Below are 19041 nucleotides of genomic sequence, written 5' to 3' on the forward strand. Positions count from 1 at the left end.
GCCTTGGAGTCCTTGGAGCAAGCGCTCCATCAAGCTTTGAAAAAGTCCAGGGGCGATGCTCACCCCAAACTGCAACCTGCGGCAACGGAATGCACCCCGGTGCGTGATGATTGTCTGTGCCTCAGCTGCTTCGTTGTCCACGACTAGTTGTTGGTACGCCTGTGCAAGGTCGAGTTTTGCAAAAATTGACCCCTCGCCCAGAGTGTGTAGGAGGTGCTGGACCACTGGCACCGGGTACGCATTTGAAGGCAGGGCACGGTTGATCGAGCAGCGGTAGTCTGCGCAGATCCTCACACTGCCGTCCGGCTTAATTGGCAGCACGATGGGTGTTTCCCATCGTGCATGATCCACTGGCTCGAGGACGCCCTGAGCTACGAGTTTGTCCAGCTCGGCGTCCACCTTCGGTTTGAGTGCAATTGGAACTCGGCGTGGCTTAATTCGCACCGGCTGCACTGATGGGTCGAGGTTGAAGGACACAGGCGTTCCTGTGTATTTGCCTAAAGTGCCATCGAAGACAGCTGGAAACTCGTTGACTAAGCAGTCGAGTGCAGTTGCGCCGAGGTGGTGGATTCCGCTGACTTGCATACCTAGGGACTGGAACCAGTCGAGACCTAGAAGGCTGGGCAGTCGTCCCTCGACTATGATGAGGGGTAGCCGGCCGTCAAACCCCTTGAACTGCACTCTGACTTTCCGGGTGCCGATTACTGGAATCAGGTTGCCCTGATAGTCCCTTAACGTTAAATTACAGTCTTGTAATTGGCGTTTGGACAGCTGAGGCAAGAGACGTTTGATGGTGCTCCAAGACACTATGGACGTTGCGGAACCGGTGTCGAGCTCCATCTCACAGGGCTTCCCTTCTATCTTCACAGATAGTTGGATCTTCTTTTGCAGCAGGTGGCAAGAGATGTCGTGATTAGCATTGCGTAGGATTGCATGGCAGTCCGTTCTAGCTTTCTTGGTTCGAAATGGCCGAGACCGCTCGGCTTGGGACTCTGGAGAGGACATGGGCTGCGCTGCTCGGCACACCCGAGCGATGTGGCCCTTTCTTCCACACCGCTGGCAGAGGGCTTGTCTGAATCTGCACTCAGCTCTTTCGTGATTGCCTCCGCAACCACTACATGCAGATTTAGCGTTGCCCTTTCGCCGAGGCCAGCTCTTTCTGTTCGCCTCCTCAAGGCGGTTAATGTCCTCATCCTGGGTGTCCGCATCGGAATCTTCACTTTCAGAGTCAGGTGAACCGGCCACAGTGTTAAAAACGCTGGCAGCCTGCGTGGAAGGGGCAGACCGGGCCTTTGCGATGGTAGCTAGGGAAGCCTCAGCCATCTCGGACGCCCGAACTTCATCAAGGGCGGTTTGAAACGAAAGATCTGTTTTTGTCAGTAACCGCTTTTGAAGCTTGAGGTCTCGGATGCCACACACTAGGCGGTCGAGGAGAGCTTCATCGAGGTCTCGGAACTCACAGTGCAGGGCGGCTGAGCGTAAGGCAGCAACGTAAGCGCTGACGGACTCCCCCTCAGCTTGGCTCCGCTGATGAAAGGCGTGCCTGCGGGCTATCTTGGACGGCGATGGGGCATAATGGCTTGTCAGTTTCGCCAGCAGCACGGGCCATGGGACGGCCTTAATAGGTTCCGGAGCTGTAAGAGCCCTGGCAGTATGAAAAACATCTTTGCCACAGACGGACAGGAAAAATGCGCATTTCCACTCGTCCGTCAGCTCAGTGAGGTCGTGTGCGACCAAAAAACACTCGAACCGAGCCGTGTATGACTCCCATGTCTCAGAGCCATAGTTGAATGGCGCGAAATTCAACGTGGCCATTCCTGTCAGAGCCACGACGTCTCGTCGCGGGGAACTTAAGCGCGGTTCTAGTGACTCAGCAAGCGACTTCAGCAGTAAGTGACTTCAGCTTCTCGCACCTCAGTTTGGCAATCCCATCCTCGTCGCCAGTGGTGTGTACCGAGGACCTTTGGGTAGCCAGTAATGACTGAGGCGGAGACAGGAATAAAGGCTAGCAAGTTTATTCCCTCAAAAGAACAAGCTAACAGTTCAGAACCGGCTTAGAACAGGAATGCCGCCGCTGCTCGTTGGACAGCTCCCTATTTATACAGGAGCTGTCAAACGATCAGCCAATCAGCTGTCGAATCGCTTCCCGCTTAAACTCCTTGTTTTGGCGGCTGCGCAGAACATAACATTCTTCTTTTCCTCTCTTTCTCTCTCTCTCCCTCCTTTCTTCATTTTGATATGATAGAAACAACACTAAATATTTGATCCTTAATTTTCTTAGAAGATAGGAGTGGTGTATCCAAAAGAGAGCACTGTTTTGGTCAAAAAGTCTTTCTTCATTTGGGTTTAATAAAGCAGTCCTACTGTCTCTCCTGCTGTTTTATTTTTTCAACTTTTTTCCTTAAATTAGCTTCACAGGATAATTATATTAATAAGCTGAAGTTGACATCTCATCCTTTTGAAAAGGCAATAGAGCCATTTCCCTTACGACAGTATTTGCTTAGTTATTACCATTAGTTAGAGAGAACTGGATTATTATTTTTAACCAGAAGGAAAGAGCATTTGTTGTCGGATGCTCATTAACACGACTTCCAGAATTGCTATAAACTGGATCACAACATGACAAAATCACAAGCTTTGGTTGTCTTGCATTACTCAAGTTTTCATTCAGCTGTCATCATCCAGACCCCAAATCTGCTATTTACACAGCATTTTCTGTAAAACAGAATGGATTTAGATTTTTAAAAATCTGGGTGGACAATCTAGAAGTATTGGCAATACTCAGGTTGGTACTCATCTTCTCAGACATTCTTCTCCAAAGACATGGCTTAATAATAAAGTATACACAGGTAGTCTTTGGTGGTAGGGTCAGAAGGAGGGTCAGAATTTCCATTTTTAGGGATGCAGTCATAAAGTGTGATGTGTGTCAGGCCTGCAGCCAGTTCCTTTTATGATCTTTGGCCTGTCACACTAATATTCTTTTCTACTATGCTGTTTCATTAATAGGGAATTGGGAGGGGAAATAGTAAGGAGTAGAATACATTGTTGTCAAAATAAAATTACTTTCTAGAAACCAAGGTCATCTTTTGTTCTCTACACCTCTGAGCCTGACCGGAACTGGATGGGTGGAACTGCCAGCGTGGCAATGGAAGATTGGACCATGTGATGGATTTGTAGGTGTGGGGGCAAGATCATGAACTTTCAACTGGGTGGGAAAACCTGAGAAGCTTTCAGATTCGGGCTTTCACAGATGTGCCAACATGGATCTCTTAATAAATTGGAACTTTGAGGAGTACTTTGCCTTGGACTCTGATTTAATTTTGGATGATATTTGGAATGCTGACGATGTGATTGCACTGCTCAGCAATGGCAATTTCAGCAATCCTGGTTACCATCATTAACAAACAACAGTAAAGATCACTAAGCGAGGATGTCATGTGATTGAATCTTCTGGCATCCAACTGGCTTCTCTATTATCTTTACTTGTGAGAAATTATCAGGGAACATCTTAAACTGCAATCATATGACTGTGGCTTGTTGTGACAAAGTCACAACACAAAGCCAGACACCAAGCCCCTGTCTTGCAATCATATGACCATGGGGATACTGTGATAGCAATAGTACTTAGACTTAGACCCCAACAATCTGGGCCCTCGTTTTACCCACCTTGGAAGGATGGAAGGCTGAGTCAACCTTGAGACTGCTGAGATTTGAACTGCAAAATTGCAGTCAGCCAGCAGTCAGCAGAAGTAGCCTGCAGTACTGCATTCTAACCACTGTGCCACCACAGTGATAGCCAAAACTAGGAGGCCCTGTCATAATTTTCTTTTGTTCAATGCCATCACAACTTTGAGCAGTCACTGAACAAATGGTTGTAACCTGAGGACTACCTGTAATGCAAATAATATGAGATAGAAAATAATTCTGACTGATGAGCAAACCAGTCAATCTCTAGAGTCCCATGGTAGACTTAATGTGTTATGCAATACTTCTGGAAATCCTATAACCTTGGGTTTCTTTCAGAGCAAACCCTTTTGATCAACTTCCTTGGATTGCAATGAAGTCCCCTCCCAATTGATTTGTTGACCTGTTCTAGAAAATGTAAGTCAGGAGTTATAAAATCAATGATCAAACGTCTGGTGGAAAAACAGATTTCCTCCTAAATTATGGATTGCTCCAGAATAAGGTCTTCTTCATTACAAGCAGGAATATTTAAGACGACCTCTGATAGGTGGCAACTAAGTTTCAGGTGCATCTCAAGGAACTCTGGATTAAAAGCATTCCATTCTAGGAATATCCCTCATTTTTCCTTTACATTGCATGCAAATTCTTGTGTCCTAAAAAAAAAAAAAGAAGCTATTATGAAGGTTCTAATCTATATTAATGTTTGGAATTGAGGGAATGCTTTATCCTTTGGTACCCATTTATGTCTCAGGTTAGACTTGGAGGTTTGCACTCATTGCAGTATATAAGGGGAAAGGCAGTTACATGGATATTTCATAGAAAGGTGAGCCAAATGCAGCTTCCTTCACCATCTCATGAAATTCTCTTCAAAAGACCTAAGCGACAAAGTAATATTGACCCTCCAGAACTCAGGCAATTAGTTATAATAGACAGCCTGATGAACAAGAATGGAGATGAGCCTCATAATTGGAATGGTGGGGTCACTGCAGAAGCTTGCTCCTATTTTCATTCATACTTAACATTTTCTCTCAAAGTCCTAACTGTAGAGAAGCTGATTTGCAATAAAAACTAATTCTACACAGTTCCAATTGTCTGGAACCTATAATATAATGAAACTTCTTCATTTTCTCAAGGGCACATTTTAACCAATTTTTCAGTGTGCTATTCATTTAAAGCAACGGGGAGATTATAAGTTTAATCAAATAAATATATAATTGGTGCCCAAAGCTTAGGAAAAGAAAAAAAAATGGAGTCAATGTTGAATTCCTTAACAAATGTGTCTGTTGTTGGATAAGCAAATATAAAGGGATGCCATGGCTACCCTAAAGCAGGAAAATATGCTACACACACACACATACACAGACACACACACACACACACAAACAGACATATATTTGTGCATCAAGGATAATTTACCATTTATATAGAAGATAGGTAATCTTTCTCTCCTCAACATATATTTTATTTTTGACTAATCAACAAATAGTATAGAAAAAAAATCAGAACTTCTATCGGAATATTTTGATCAATATATGTGGTAGCCATCCAAACTCCCTACTCTCTAAAAAAATATAACAATGGGTGATTCTGTTTTACACAGTGCCACTCATGTGTATTTTCTCTCCACTGTCCCCCTTTTTCTGTTCTTTTTGTGTGAAGTTTCTGACTTAATGTTCCACAGCTATCCATAGAGAATTGAAAAAAATGCAGTCTAATGTTTCAAAATCAGTATTCCATCCAAGTGTCCAGTGAAACATAATTTTCTGAATTCTGACCAGTTAAGAATTGTCAAGCACAAAGGTACCATCATAAGCATACCATTTAGAGATCTATTCCTTTTATCATTGCATCAGACGATACAGCAAAAGTGGTCCTGAGATTCTCAAAAAGCATGCAATAAAAGAAAAAATCATGCCAAAAGGTTGCAATAGAAAAAAGAGCTCATGACTTTAATTCATTGTCGATAGTTTATTTGTTCTTCCTTTCATAGAAATCTCTCCTCAGATGTATTCTTTACTTCAGTACTTTATATATGTGATATCTTATCCTACAACATATATCCTGAAATTGCTTCCTTACTTCCCATCCTCCTGTGCCACTTTGTTCCCATCTTCTGTGACTATGCAAGCACCAGTGGTGGGATTCAGCCAGTTCGCACCTATTTGGGAGAACTGGTTGGTGACTTTCTAAGTAGTTCAGAGAACCGATTGTTGGAAGAAATCTCCTTTTGTTTTTTTCCACTTTACAGGGCTAATCCTGTAAGGAAGGCAGGAAGGAAACATTCTAGTGTTGTTTCTAGCCTAATCTTTATTGACCTGCTTACAGAAACTGCCTCTCCAGTTAACCCTTATTACATTGTAACAGCTAAGGTGAAGCGTCCATCGACCTGAGTGACCTTGAGTTGGCCACGCCCACCCAGTCACATGACCACTGAGCCTCACCTACCCAGATGGTCATTAGGGCAGAGAACCGGTTGTTAAATTATTTGAATCCCACCACTGGCAAGCACCAAGAAGCCATGTTTGATTACTAGCAAGAGAGCTGCAGAATTTTTTTTTTTTTAATGGACTATTTTCCTCTATGCAAAGTACTGAGTAGTAATTTGCCAGTCACCTACCAGGAATAAGTAGCAATTGTTTCTAGTTACTTAAATTGCAGCAGGGTGTTTGCCCACCCACAAAGATACCCCCACGGCTGCAGCTTCTGACCCTTTCAAACTGGTACAGGCAGCAGGGATCGGTTGTGGAAGCTGTTCCCAGCCATAATACACCCTGTTTCTCTGTGCTATCGTGCTTTTAATGTGGGCTGCTGTGTGACCTGTACAAGTTTATGCAAGCAGGAGGAATATTAACAAGTCAAATCAGCCGTGCGTATTGATGTTGCTTTTTGCATTAGCAAAGGCCAAAGCAATGTTTATTGTTTCAAGAAGAGGGTATAATTATGCCAGGCAGCCTGCAGAATATACATTGTCTTTGGGTTCACGGTCTGGAAAAGGAGAATGCAGAAGATGGGCGATCAAACGGAACAAGTTTGCATTCCTTAGGCTTTGGTGCACCATACTTGTATCTCTAGCAGCAGACATTCACTCTGAGGGCCAAGCTGCATGGGGAAAATTCATAACAGGTATTTCCATTGGAAAAAGTTAATACAACACAGTGCTGCAGAGCCTATTGACTAAATCTCTCAAGCCCTGCTCATTATTCACCTGTCAAAGATCATTTCTAATCTTAGAGCCAAGCAAGAAGTAAAATAAGCAGGTATAGAAGTAAACCCTGGAGAAAGCAAGAACTCTTCATGCCTCACCCACAGGCTTTCTTTTGCCTTAAGATCATCATGGGTAGCACTGTAGTCCAAACCTCTGGAGGCTACTGAATGAAATAAACTTACACCGCGGCACATGTTTATGTTCAATGGGGAACAACATCACATTCTACACTATAAATCAGACTGATTTGTAAACTCGGCCCTCAAGATGCAGTTTTGTTTCCAAGCCATTTCTAATCTTTCAAGGTGGGAATGAGGAGGGGTCTGCAATGCTATAAAATTGATCAATTCCAACTCCTTGGCTCTTCCCTAAGACATTGGGGAGATATCATCAAACCATGTAGAGAGTACTAAACCGGATGGAGAGAGGCACCTTTTGAATTCCTATGCTTGAAATGTGCACAGTTCTAGGAAAATATTTGTGCATGTAGCACAAAATTTTACCCATCCTCGCTTGCAAATATATGAAGCCAGAGGGAAACAACAGGCAGACTGACTTATGGAGAGATAATGCTGGTTGGTGCGATTGGAGCCTTTCTGGCCTCTGTTTTTATGATTTTCTGCTCTATGTTTCACAACCCCCTTTAGTAGCTTTTTCATCATTATTAATAGCCACATTAACTTTTCACCCTGGCTCATAAATCTTCAGCTCCCTCCATAGGAACAATAGACTTGATGTGGGGGGTGTCTGTGTGCAGGTGGGCAGGTATTAATACTTGAAATTGGAGCTTTTAAGCTTTTTCACATTTTCTTCTCGCATTTCTCCAAAGTACCTCACAATTCAAATTTAAAAAGCAAGGTAAACAAGATCTGGGGTGGCACAGTGGTTAGAAGGCAGCATGGCAGGCTGACTCTGCCCACTGCCAGCAGTTCGATTCTGACAGGCTCAAGGTTGACTCAGCCTTCCATCCTTTTGAGGTGGGTAAAATGAGCACCCAAATCGTTGGAGGCAATATGCTGATTCTGTAAACTGCTTAGAGAGGGCTGTAAAGCACTATGAAGCAGTATGTATCTAAATGCTATAGCTATTACTATTTTGGTCCTCCAGCCCCTGGCTATAAGTTGATTGGTTGGTTGGTTGGTTGGTTGGTTGGATGGTTGGTGGGTTGGTTGGTTGATTATGTACCATTAAGTCATTTTTGACTTCTAGTGACCACATAGACTTTCTCTGTGACAATTGGTCCTTTCAGGTCCTCCAACAGCATACCCACTACCATTATAGCTTGTATCCACCTTGCTGCTGGTCTCTTCTTCTCCTTCCTTCCATTGGTTTCAGCATTACAACCTTCTCCAGAGAACAATGTCTTCACATACCACTACCACCACATGAGACTGAAACAAGCTAATCACAATATGTACTGAAAGAGTTATGTGATCCCAGTGAGTTCAGGATTTCAGGACAGCCAGAGCAATCCTGGTCTATTGTTAAGGACTCTGATCATATCATATCGTTGGAAATGGTATCCATAGAGAAGAGTTAGATATACAAAAAGAAATTCTAAAGCTGCTGTAGATGTTCTACTCCTTCAACTAGCACACTCCAAACTCAAATCCACATCTCTGTTTCCTCATGCTATCATGATGCAGTTTAATTCCAACAGGAAAATGAGTCAAATTTCCAGTTGCAGTGTTGAAGTTCTGGGAAAGCTTGGGGACAGCCTGTTTTCCCATTGACTGAAAGTCTGGGATCATCCTGTCCCTTTCACTGCGGTAGCATTTGGCTTGCAGGTGATTAAAGAGGAAAGATGGGTTGACCTCCTCCTTACAGCAGCTGCTCACATATTTTTCCTACAGCCAGGCAGCTGCAGGCCACCCTGACCTGCTGATTCTACTTTAATGTGCAGCCAAGATCGTTCTTGCCTTAACAGAGAGTTGCAGGTGCACAGGAGCTGAAAAGAAAGGAACAGGAGTGAAATCAGAAATGTGTTCTTTTGCCTTCGCTTCAGAAGGCTTTGTGACCATCAGAGAGGGTTGGGAGTGGAAAGAGGCTGTAGCCATTCTTTCTCTTTTCTTTTGGAGGGGGGGATTTTGTTTTTTGCTTTTCCAGGGACCGTCCCTCATTCACATCGGCAACTTTCAATGCCTTGAAGCTCCTGCATCTCTAGAATATCTTTTCCCATTCTCCATTCCAGAAATGTAGCAACCTACAACCATGGTGACAGTTATTTAAGGAAGTTTTGGTTACCAGTTTTTCCAAGATGCAATCCTTTCAATCTCATCATTAGCTTTTCAATTCATTAGAGGATCAGTCACTTTTTTAGAATCAGAATCGAGCTGGAAGGGACCTTGGAGGTCTTCTAGTCCAGTCTGCTGCTCAAGCAGCAGATCCTATAACATTTCAGACAAATTACTGTCCCGTCTCTTCTTAAAAACCTCGAGTGATGAAGCACCCACAACTTCTGAAGGCAAGCTATTCCACTGGTTAATTGTCCTCACTGTTAGGCAGTTTCTACTTAATTCCAGGTTGCTTCTCTCCTTGGTTACTTTCCATCCATTGTTTCTTGTCTTGCCCTCTGCTGCTTTGGAAAATAAGTCAACCCCTTCCTCTTTTTGGCCATCTCTCAAATACTGGAATACAGCTATCATGTCTTCCCTGGTCCTTCTTTTCTGTAGACTAGCCAAACCCAGATCCTGCAACCATTCTTCATATGTTTTAGTCTCCCAGCCTTTAATCCTCTTAGTTGCTCTTCTCTGCACTTTTTCCAAAGTCTCAACATATTTTTTTTGTAATGTGGTGACCAAAATTGGATGCAGTATTCCAGGTGTGGTCCTATGAAGGCTTTATAAAGCAATACTAATGTGTGGTGGGTTGCAATTTATTTTATTACCAGTTCACTCATGCACGCATGCAATCGTGCAATGCTACTGCGCATGCACAGAAGCATCTGGGTGTGTGGGTGGAGCCTCCTGCCACCACCACTACCAGTTTTCCCCATCCAGGGTGAACCAGCAGCAACCCACCTCTGTTACTAATACTTTATGTGATTTTGATTCTATGCTTCGGTTTATACAACCAAGGATTGTTTTAGCTTTTTTGGCTGCTACTGCACACTGTTGAATCATGTTTAAGTGATCATCCATCAGGAGTCCAAGGTCCCTCTCACAGTTACTTATTTTTGAGCCTGGTTTCGCCTAATCTGTACTTGTACCTTGGTTTTTTTTCCTGCCCCATTGTAAAACCTTGCTTTTCTCCACATTAAATTTCATTTTGTTGGATAGGACCCATTGTGCAAGTCTGTCGAGATCTTTTTGCATCCTGTGCTTGTCTTCTGGGATGTTGGCTATTGCTGCCAGCTTAGTGTCATCTGGAAATTTGATGAGTTCACCTTCTATTCCATCATTGAAGTCATTTAACTTTGACTTAGATGAGTTAACTTTGCAGCTCCATCTTTATAACAACAATTACAATCATTTTGCGAAGAGACAAGCATACACTGTATGTTCTTGAAGTGTGGATACAAGGCATTCTAATAATTTGTTTTGTTTTTGCACAGATTGGGGAAGGAGATTTGTGTTGCCTCATGACTAACAATACCTTGATACAAAGCTTTGACAATGACTTCTTTTCTTGTACTCTTTCATTGGTCAGATGATATCGTAGGACAGACTGGTCGATTCATTGCTGGCTTACTTAGCTTTCAAGTCAATAGAAATGAAAATTATTGCAAGTCACCTGCAGACTGGCCAGTGATAGACTGAAGAATTGGAAATAGCAAAGTATTGAGATTCCTTAATATGGTACAAATTCAGGAGCTGACAATAATTGGCACAGATGGCAGAGTTTACATTCGTAGTGCTGAGTCACAAACCATGATTTTCAAATCCTCAGAAACTGGTTTACACAGCACACTATGGAGAAACAATATAAATGGCTTAATGTGTGACAAATTAGCCAGCCAAAAAGTATATTTTGTGCTTAGTATTCTGAAGATTGGGGGATTTAACATTTTTCTCAGATCAGATCTCTAAGACTGAATGGCCAGAATGCAAGAAGCAAATTGGTTCTCCACCGAGGCCTGAGACAATTTTTTATTTGTTCTGCCTGATAGCTGTTGATGTTTATGAGTCTTAAAACTAAGGTGTCAGAGGTAGTACAGCCATGATTATCTACTAGCTTGGTGCCAGTATCTTCCAAGGCAATAGGAGCATTTTAAAAGCATCATCCTTTGCCTGCTTGGTACACAAGGCTGTTTTGGATGGATCAAACTAATCAAGATGGCAGTGTGATCAAAGCCCAGCCCTTTTTTATATATGAAATGGCTGCAATACACATTCTCAAGGGCAGTGACTTTGCTTGCATGGTCATGCTTGCAATCTTGACTTTTTTGCTCCTTTTCTGTTGCTATCCCTGCTGGATCCTATTGTGGACCCTATTCTATTTTGAACAGAATAGAATAGAATAGAATAGAATAGAATAGAATAGAATAGAATAGAATAGAGCTGGAAGGAACCTTGGAGGTCTTCTAGTCCAGCCACCTGCTCAAGCAGGAGAACCCAGGCTTCCTATCAGGTTTTATAATGTCCATGTCTTGAAATCCTAACAATCATAATACTGCTAGAGCAGGAGCGTCAATTTCATTGAGGGCCACTTCAGGGTTGTGTTTGACCTTGGAGGGCTGGGGTGGGTGTGGCCAGGGTGGATATGGCCAGCTCAACATCACTTGTGTTTGGGGCATCTGTGGTGGCCTGAGTGCTCTGCCAGTGAAAATGGGCTCCTAAGCTCCATTTTCGGCTGCGACAGCCTCCTGCAACCCTCTGCCAGTGAAAACGGAGCTCAGGAGAGTTGCATCCAGCCCTCCCGAACTCCGTTTTCACTGTCATACGCACCATGGGCCGGTCCTTAAGTGTTTACAGGACGTCCCTGCGGGCAAGATCTAAGCACCCCATGTGCCAGATCCGGCCCCCAGGCCTTGAGTTTAACACCCCTGTTTTTTGCAAAATCAGTGTTTAAAACATTTCCACAGCCAATTGAACTGTTACCACCCAAACAATATCAACAGACCCTAAGCACAGCTATGCCTTTGGTTCAAGCAAATTACGTAATTTCTCAGAAATAGACCCACAGGAATTGCATGGGCTTCTACGCTGGACGTAAAGAATATTATTGCAGGCATAAAGAACAGAAGGAGTCACTTATAATAAAAGCAAAGTAATCAAATAAACTTTCAATGACAGTGTTATGAGGCGAAGGATAGAGTAATATCTTTTAAATTAAAAAAATGATCTGAAAAAATGATGCCTATGAACTCTTGTGCTGAAATGGAAATATGCTGTACAGCAAGCAAACTTATAGCATTTAATGCATTTTACTTGCTTTCATTTCGATCTTAAAAAGAAACCCAGCTCAGCAGATAAGTATATTCCTGGGATGAGCTACTTGTGCGCCGTTCTGTGTTCACTCAACAACATTCAGCTATCATAAGATCAACAATTACTCTGCCTAACTGTAAAAGAGATTTATTTAATTCAGAATGTGAGACCTTTGTTGCTTCTCTGAACGCTTAACTATATTAATTGGTTAATTTCATATTTTTTGAACTGAAATGTCCTGTGGTTCAAGCCTGTCCTGGATTGTGTTTGTGTTTAATTCAAATGACGTGATACGACAAAATATTCAGGTTGGCCTGTATCAAGCCCATGGAATGAAATGTGCTGTTGCGTTGAAATTCTGTGGTTTGAAAAGAGGAGAGTCTAAGGTTGGGACTGAGTCAGCCATCATTCATATTAAGTTCATCAACATGATAATACTGGTGTGGATGTTGGTATTTGCTGGGTACATATTATCAGCATTTCTTAGAGATGATGGTAGTCTAGAGGGCATATCAAGAAAGTGCCAGGTAGAAGCAGTCTCAAAAATTAATATTATGTACTTTTAATGAATATGGAAAATGTGCTTCCTTAGCTAGTTCACTGCAATTACAGTATTAAATTTGACATTTCGTATTTAGGTCCCGGTGCTATTGTTATTATTTTTAATAACAAGTTTCCATTCCTTCATGCTAAAACAGTGCATACTTCATTTTCCTGTTGATTAAAACGTGTGGGGGGGAATAAGAAATGAACTCCCAGAAAAACCTTGTTAGAGGACTGCATTTCCTTCCCTATAAACTTTTTAGTAAAACACTGCCATAGTAAAGAAGCCAGAGTTAATGCTGCAGTAGTTCTGCTTATTAAAGAGACAGAATCTGTTGGATTGTGGAATCTAGCCTTAATCAACTTGTCTTCTGCTCTTGAACTCTATCCGAATGATATATTCAGTCCACCCTACTTTAAATCCTTTAACTCTTTCCTTAAACTGAGATACAGGTGTTAAATTATGTACATAAAGTTTTTAATTATTTCTCTCTCACCTTGAAAGGGACAGGGCTATTTTTTAACCAGTGCATATCTTCTGTGGTATTTTCAGGTACATTGACTTGTGACCAGTTTTGTCCTATTGAAACCCATCAGACATCTAGGTAACCAGATGTTATTCTATGGGATTAAAACCCTCTATCTGGAGTTTTTAAACAAGTAGTATATGCAGGAAGGAAAGCTATCACAAAACTGGTCATATGGTGCTTCCCAGTGGTTTATGTAACTAAAAATATCCTGTGGGGGGGGATCACACTATGAAATTCCTACTGCTATCAACTTCAGCCTTCCTGTCCTTCTCTGGGGAATTTCAGAGGGATATATTTAGGATGCTGGACTAGATTGTCCATGGATAATCCAACATGTTTTTCTCATAAATTATTGAGTTGCTCTTAATTTATGATATTCACTTTAATATTCAAATGTTCATTGGCTGACTAGGTGGCTCAGTGGCTAAGACACTGAGCTTGTCGATCAGAAAGGTTGGGAGTTCGGCAGTTCGAATTCCTAGTATAGGTCTCCTGCATGAGCAGGAGGTTGGACTAGATGACCTCCAAGGTACCTTCCAAGTCAGTTACTGGATAATAAGTTGTTACATTGATGAAATAATCAATGTATTTTCAATTGCTGGGTCAAGTGTTAAATATTGCTGCCTCTCAAAATAAATGTTGCCAGTCTTTTTTTAATTTCTGTATAGCATAAGATCACATTCAACGCCCATAGTCCAAAGGGCCCTCATTTAATTTACAGATCCCAGAATGGTTCTAAAACCCAACACTAGATTGAACTGAAGAAATAATTAGTGCAAAGAAAAAGATCACTTCCACAGAATGAGAAATGGATGTGCACCACTGTCCAAAACGTAGTGCTGAGCTGAAAGTAAAAATATCTGTTCTCTCAGAAACTAAAGTCAGGCGAATGGAAGACTGTCATGAATATATGATTCAAAGTTTGTCTAATCTCAGCAAAGCTGAGACTCAGGAAGGAGGACTATTCCCAATCCCTGGTGACGATCATTGTATCCGTGTATTGCATTTTTATAACATTTGTCAAATCTCAACCTAAGCACCACAAATACCAAAAGTATTTGTAAGTAGAAAGCAAACAAATTCACAAGAATAAGTTCAAGAAAGTCTACCGAAGATGTTTGGAAATGTTTAAGATTTTGCAGGGTCACAATTCTTTTGAACCCTTCTGGTGTTGCATAAGAAATTATAGAATCATCTTTTCTTTTGCAGCCCCTATCATTTTCAACAACATCTCTCCCCCGCCTCCCTGCCCCAAGATAAAGATAGCACTGTCTCTCTCCCGGGGATCCTGAAAGCTTTGAAAACCTTACTGTGGTCTCAGGCATAGGTTTGACCTTTATGTTTTGCTTAAGGTCCCTGTTTTATTTTGTTTTGTTTATCTTGTTATTTATCAGATTATTTGTGGCTGTACGATTTACTGTTTTTAGCTCTTTTTTTTTCAATTTTGTATGCCACCCAGAGTCCACAAGTCACCTGCCACAGGGACAGTCCCCAAAGCTTGGAAAAAATCAGTATTAGTCATTCATTAATCAAAAACATAAAAGGGACGTGGTGGCTCAGTGGCTAAGACGCTGAGCTTGTCGATCAGAAAGGTCGGCAGGTTGACAGGTCGAATCTCTAGTGCCAACTGAGTGAGTTCCCATTATTTGTCCCAGCTTCTGCCAACCTAGCAGTTCGAAAGCATGTAAAAGTGCAAGTAGAAAAATCGGAACCACCTTTAATGGGAAGGTAACAGCATTGTGTGCGCCTTTGGCATTTAGTCATGCAAGCCACTTGAGATGTCTTCAGACAGCACTGGCTCTTTGGCTTTGAAATGGAGATGAGCACCGCCCCCTTGAGTCAGGAACGACTAGCACATATGTGCGAGGGGAACCTTTATCTTTACCTAATCCAAAATCCCCAAAGCTTTGGCATTGGAATTCCAGATGAGGACTTCTTTGTGAAAAGAATTTCCTCAGGAGACATCTTTTATTGTATCCTCTGTGTTTTCCTATTCCTTCTCCTGCCTCCTTTTTTCTTCCTACAAAAATGAAACCTCTTGAAAAAGACAAATTACATGCTAGCAGTAGGAGCTGTCTATCAGTAGGAACTCTTACTGCACTCGTGCAAATCTTGTCCCAATGACTGTTTGGACTGTGAATTTAAAACTATTGAAGGGCATCTCAAGGATTTCAATGGGATGAGCATGCATATCAATGTGGTGCCCACACAACTACCCCTCTTGGAGTCTAGCAACAGTCTATGCCTCCTTAATACAATAGATAAATGGGCATGCTGCTACAAAGCAAATCACTCTTTTTAAACATTGTTTTTGTTTAGAAACAGAAGTGTGATGCACAGACACCAAAAGCAGAAACAAAGATCTGACAATCCTCACAGACTATACAACAGTTCGTGCTTGTTACAGTACTGAAATGTCATCTGCAGACCTACGTACTGAATATCTCCATAGAGAACATTATAAATATTTTACTACTGTTACTTCATAAAAATACCTATGGTAATGAGTGTGGAGGTGTTCAGCATTAGGCGTTGGTGAGAATCTATTACAGTAGAACAAATTACACGCACTTGAAACCACAGTCATTGCTTAACAAAAAATAATGATGAAAACAAGTTTCATTCTCAGCATAGAGCTTCAGGTGTTCCTTCTTCCCCACTGTACCAAAAGGGAGATTGAAGAAATAAAAGAAATAAAGAGAGAGGAAAAATAAGAAAGCTATTACATTTCTTAATTGCTGGTTGAGGTCTGACAGCTATTCCCCCTACAAATAATCACCTGATATATGTTAATATAATAAGATGAACAGCTTAATATATTTTACTCTTTCCATTTTCCCAGGGACTGAAAAAGGATTGTATTTTCATTTGGGAAAGAAAATAGCACTTGATACCAAAACAGTCTACAAAAACTACTCCCAGCAATAGAACATCAGTGAAGAGCAATTCAGGTAACTGCTTAATATAGATAAATGGTGTTCTCAGAATTAGTCAGGTGAGTCTCCCTGAAAACAAATGTGCATCATTCATACTAATTACTTACCTAGATTTTCTTTCCTTTTGCATCAGCATTCTCAATGCCACCTAGAAGTATAAGTTACATGTTTAAAAAACCCACACAAACTGCTGCATTGGCTATTAGTTCCATTTGCATATAGCAGTTCTAAAAATATAGAAAAGATTTATCTCTACAAAAGATGATTCTGAATACTGTGGAGTGTCTATGTACATTTGTTTCACATACCAATTGTCTGCACTTTCCATCCTCACTCACTAATGTACTTGTTTTCTGAGATAATGTTCCAGAAAACATTGTTCTAGCAAAATCAGTCATGACTACACGTAATTTGTATTTTCACTTTAAAACATGCAAACACAGAAAAAGCAATCTGGTTCCATAGATGTGTGAGATGGAGGAAGAGATTTTGTGAGGGTGAGGGTCCCACTATCACTTGTTTTGGATAAGATACAAATACTTATACAAATACAAATTATCAAAGGGCAAAAACAAACTTGGACATGATATTTTGCAGAAATAAGAACATTAAAATCCAAACTGAATTAAACTTATAGCCTTCATATTCTGCATTCTATCCTATAAACAGAATATGAGAAAAGAAGGCAGTCTAGAGACATGATAGCAGTATTCCAGTATTTGAGGGGTTGTCAGAAAGAAGAGGGGGTCAAGTTATTTTCCAAAGCACCAGAAAGCAAGACAAGAAACAATAGATGGAAACCAATCAAGGAAAGAAGCAAGCTGGAATTAAAGACAAACTTCCTAACAGTGAGAACACTTATCCAGTGGAATAGCTTACCTTCAGAGGTTGTGGGTGCTTCATCACTAGAGGTTTTTAGGAAGAGACTGGACAGCCACTTGTCTCAAATTGTACAGTATATGTTCTCCTGCTTGAGCAAGGTGTTGGACTAGAAGTCCTCCAAGGTCCCTTCCAGCTCTATTCTGATTGATTGATTCATTCATTCATTGATTAATCGCAAGCAAGGACAGATTACTCATGCACTAACCCCAATACTGGAGATAATATAAAGCCAAAAATATACAGATCTAGGGGGAAGAAGGTGGGGCTTAGCAGTATGAAGACGGACTTTCAGGCTGTTCCTGAATCTCCATCTATACTGGTGCATCTGGACAGTTCTTTTTGGACCCAAGCTGTCCCGAAGAGACAGTGAAAGATAGAGGGAGACCCAGTGGTCCCAGAGACGTCCGCAAAGTCTCTGGGGACCCAGGGAAAAACCCCTTTGCCAGTGACTTCCGGATTATCCACAAGGCTATTGAAACTGCAGACAGCCCTAAAGAAAGAGAAAGTGTTTCCAGCTGGTAAGAACATTTTATTGTTTAGAGAGAAACGGACTGCCTAAAAATTCAAACTAATTTAAATTAAAGAACAGAAAAATCTAGCGGCGATTTTAATCCTTTTAATGGTTTTGGATGGTGGTTATCCTACCTTTTAAATGTTATTCACACAGATAATGGATAGATTACTCCAACATCTCCTCTGATCTTCTGCAAGAGGGCTGTAAACCAATTCACTATAATTTGGCTGTTTACATCTTGACACTTTTATTGCTTGGCTGTATTGACTTAAGATCTGATAAGATTGTACAGCTTTCAGTCTGCTTTTACTTGCATATACTTCAGAGCTCCCAAGAAAAAATACTAACTGCGTATAAACATGGTGTCTATTCAAGCGTCTCTTCAAGTGATTTTTTCAGCACTACAGACGCTGTCTGACACAGAAGACAGAATTCAGAGAAAATTGGATTATTTGGTGCTTTTGGCAACAAAGTATGAGGAAAAAACTGAGGATGTTTTTCAAATACAAAATAAGAATGTCGGAAATAAAGAATCTGAACTTGTTGATATTCGTGACAATTGGTTTACTTCTGAGGGAGGAAAGAATGGAATGTTTGAAGAGGAGTTAAATGGACAGAAACCTTACTTCAAAAGACAGGGCACAGGAAGAGAAGGAAACATCAAAGAATTCATAGTTTATGAAATACCATCTGCAAAACATTTGATACCACTACTGAGAATTTAAGACAAGCTGATAAAGGAAATAAAAAGAGGGCGGCAACATTATATGAGAGGCACTACAGACAAGAAGGTGCAAAGATTTCTTCGTATGGACTTGTTCATAAAGATGTTTGGAGAATTGAACCCACAAATGGCAGCAGATATAAGATTGTTCTGTTATTGGAGAGATACAGGTTGATAGATGGAAGAGTATATTTCAAAATTAGCTAAACTTAGTTAAATCCATTTGCAATAGGTATAGTTGAATAAAAATTGATAATGATAGTAATATATACAATGTTGAGTTGATATGATAAGTAATAATTGGATATGAGAAGGGAAGGTTAGAAATATCTTTGGACCATATATAAAGATTATTAATAACAATAATAATTTTTATAAAAAATAAAATAAAACTATATACAGTTAAATCTTAACTAATAGGGGGAAATGCTATGATATAGGATATAATTAAATAAAGAAAGGAGAATGATAATAAATTATATACATGGAGGATTAGAAATCTTTGGTATTAAATATTATGGATGTTCAGCTAAAACAGGATATGAGGACTTAATGTTAATGGAGGATTTTATAAATAAGTAAATGAAATGCCAGCATGTGGTTATGGATTGAATTTTTGGTATATTTAAGGATGAAGGATGTTTAAATAACTGT

General features: G+C 40.9%; 1 protein-coding gene across 1 annotated transcript in view; it reads left to right on the forward strand.

Moving 5' to 3' along the window:
* ATP10B (ATPase phospholipid transporting 10B (putative)) overlaps nt 1-19041 on the forward strand; it is a 151832-nt gene that overhangs the window by 37217 nt on the left and 95574 nt on the right. Inside the window, exon 2 of the mRNA XM_087709679.1 lies at nt 16174-16282. The gene's annotated coding sequence lies outside the window, so the exon portion shown is untranslated. The remainder of the gene's footprint in view (nt 1-16173; nt 16283-19041) is intronic.

The sequence above is a fragment of the Thamnophis sirtalis genome, unplaced genomic scaffold (assembly GCF_051295495.1).
Source record: "Thamnophis sirtalis isolate CommonGarterSnake01/CBP01778 unplaced genomic scaffold, rThaSir2_p1.2 scaffold_3, whole genome shotgun sequence".
In the NCBI taxonomy this organism is placed as follows: Eukaryota; Metazoa; Chordata; class Lepidosauria; order Squamata; family Natricidae; genus Thamnophis; species Thamnophis sirtalis.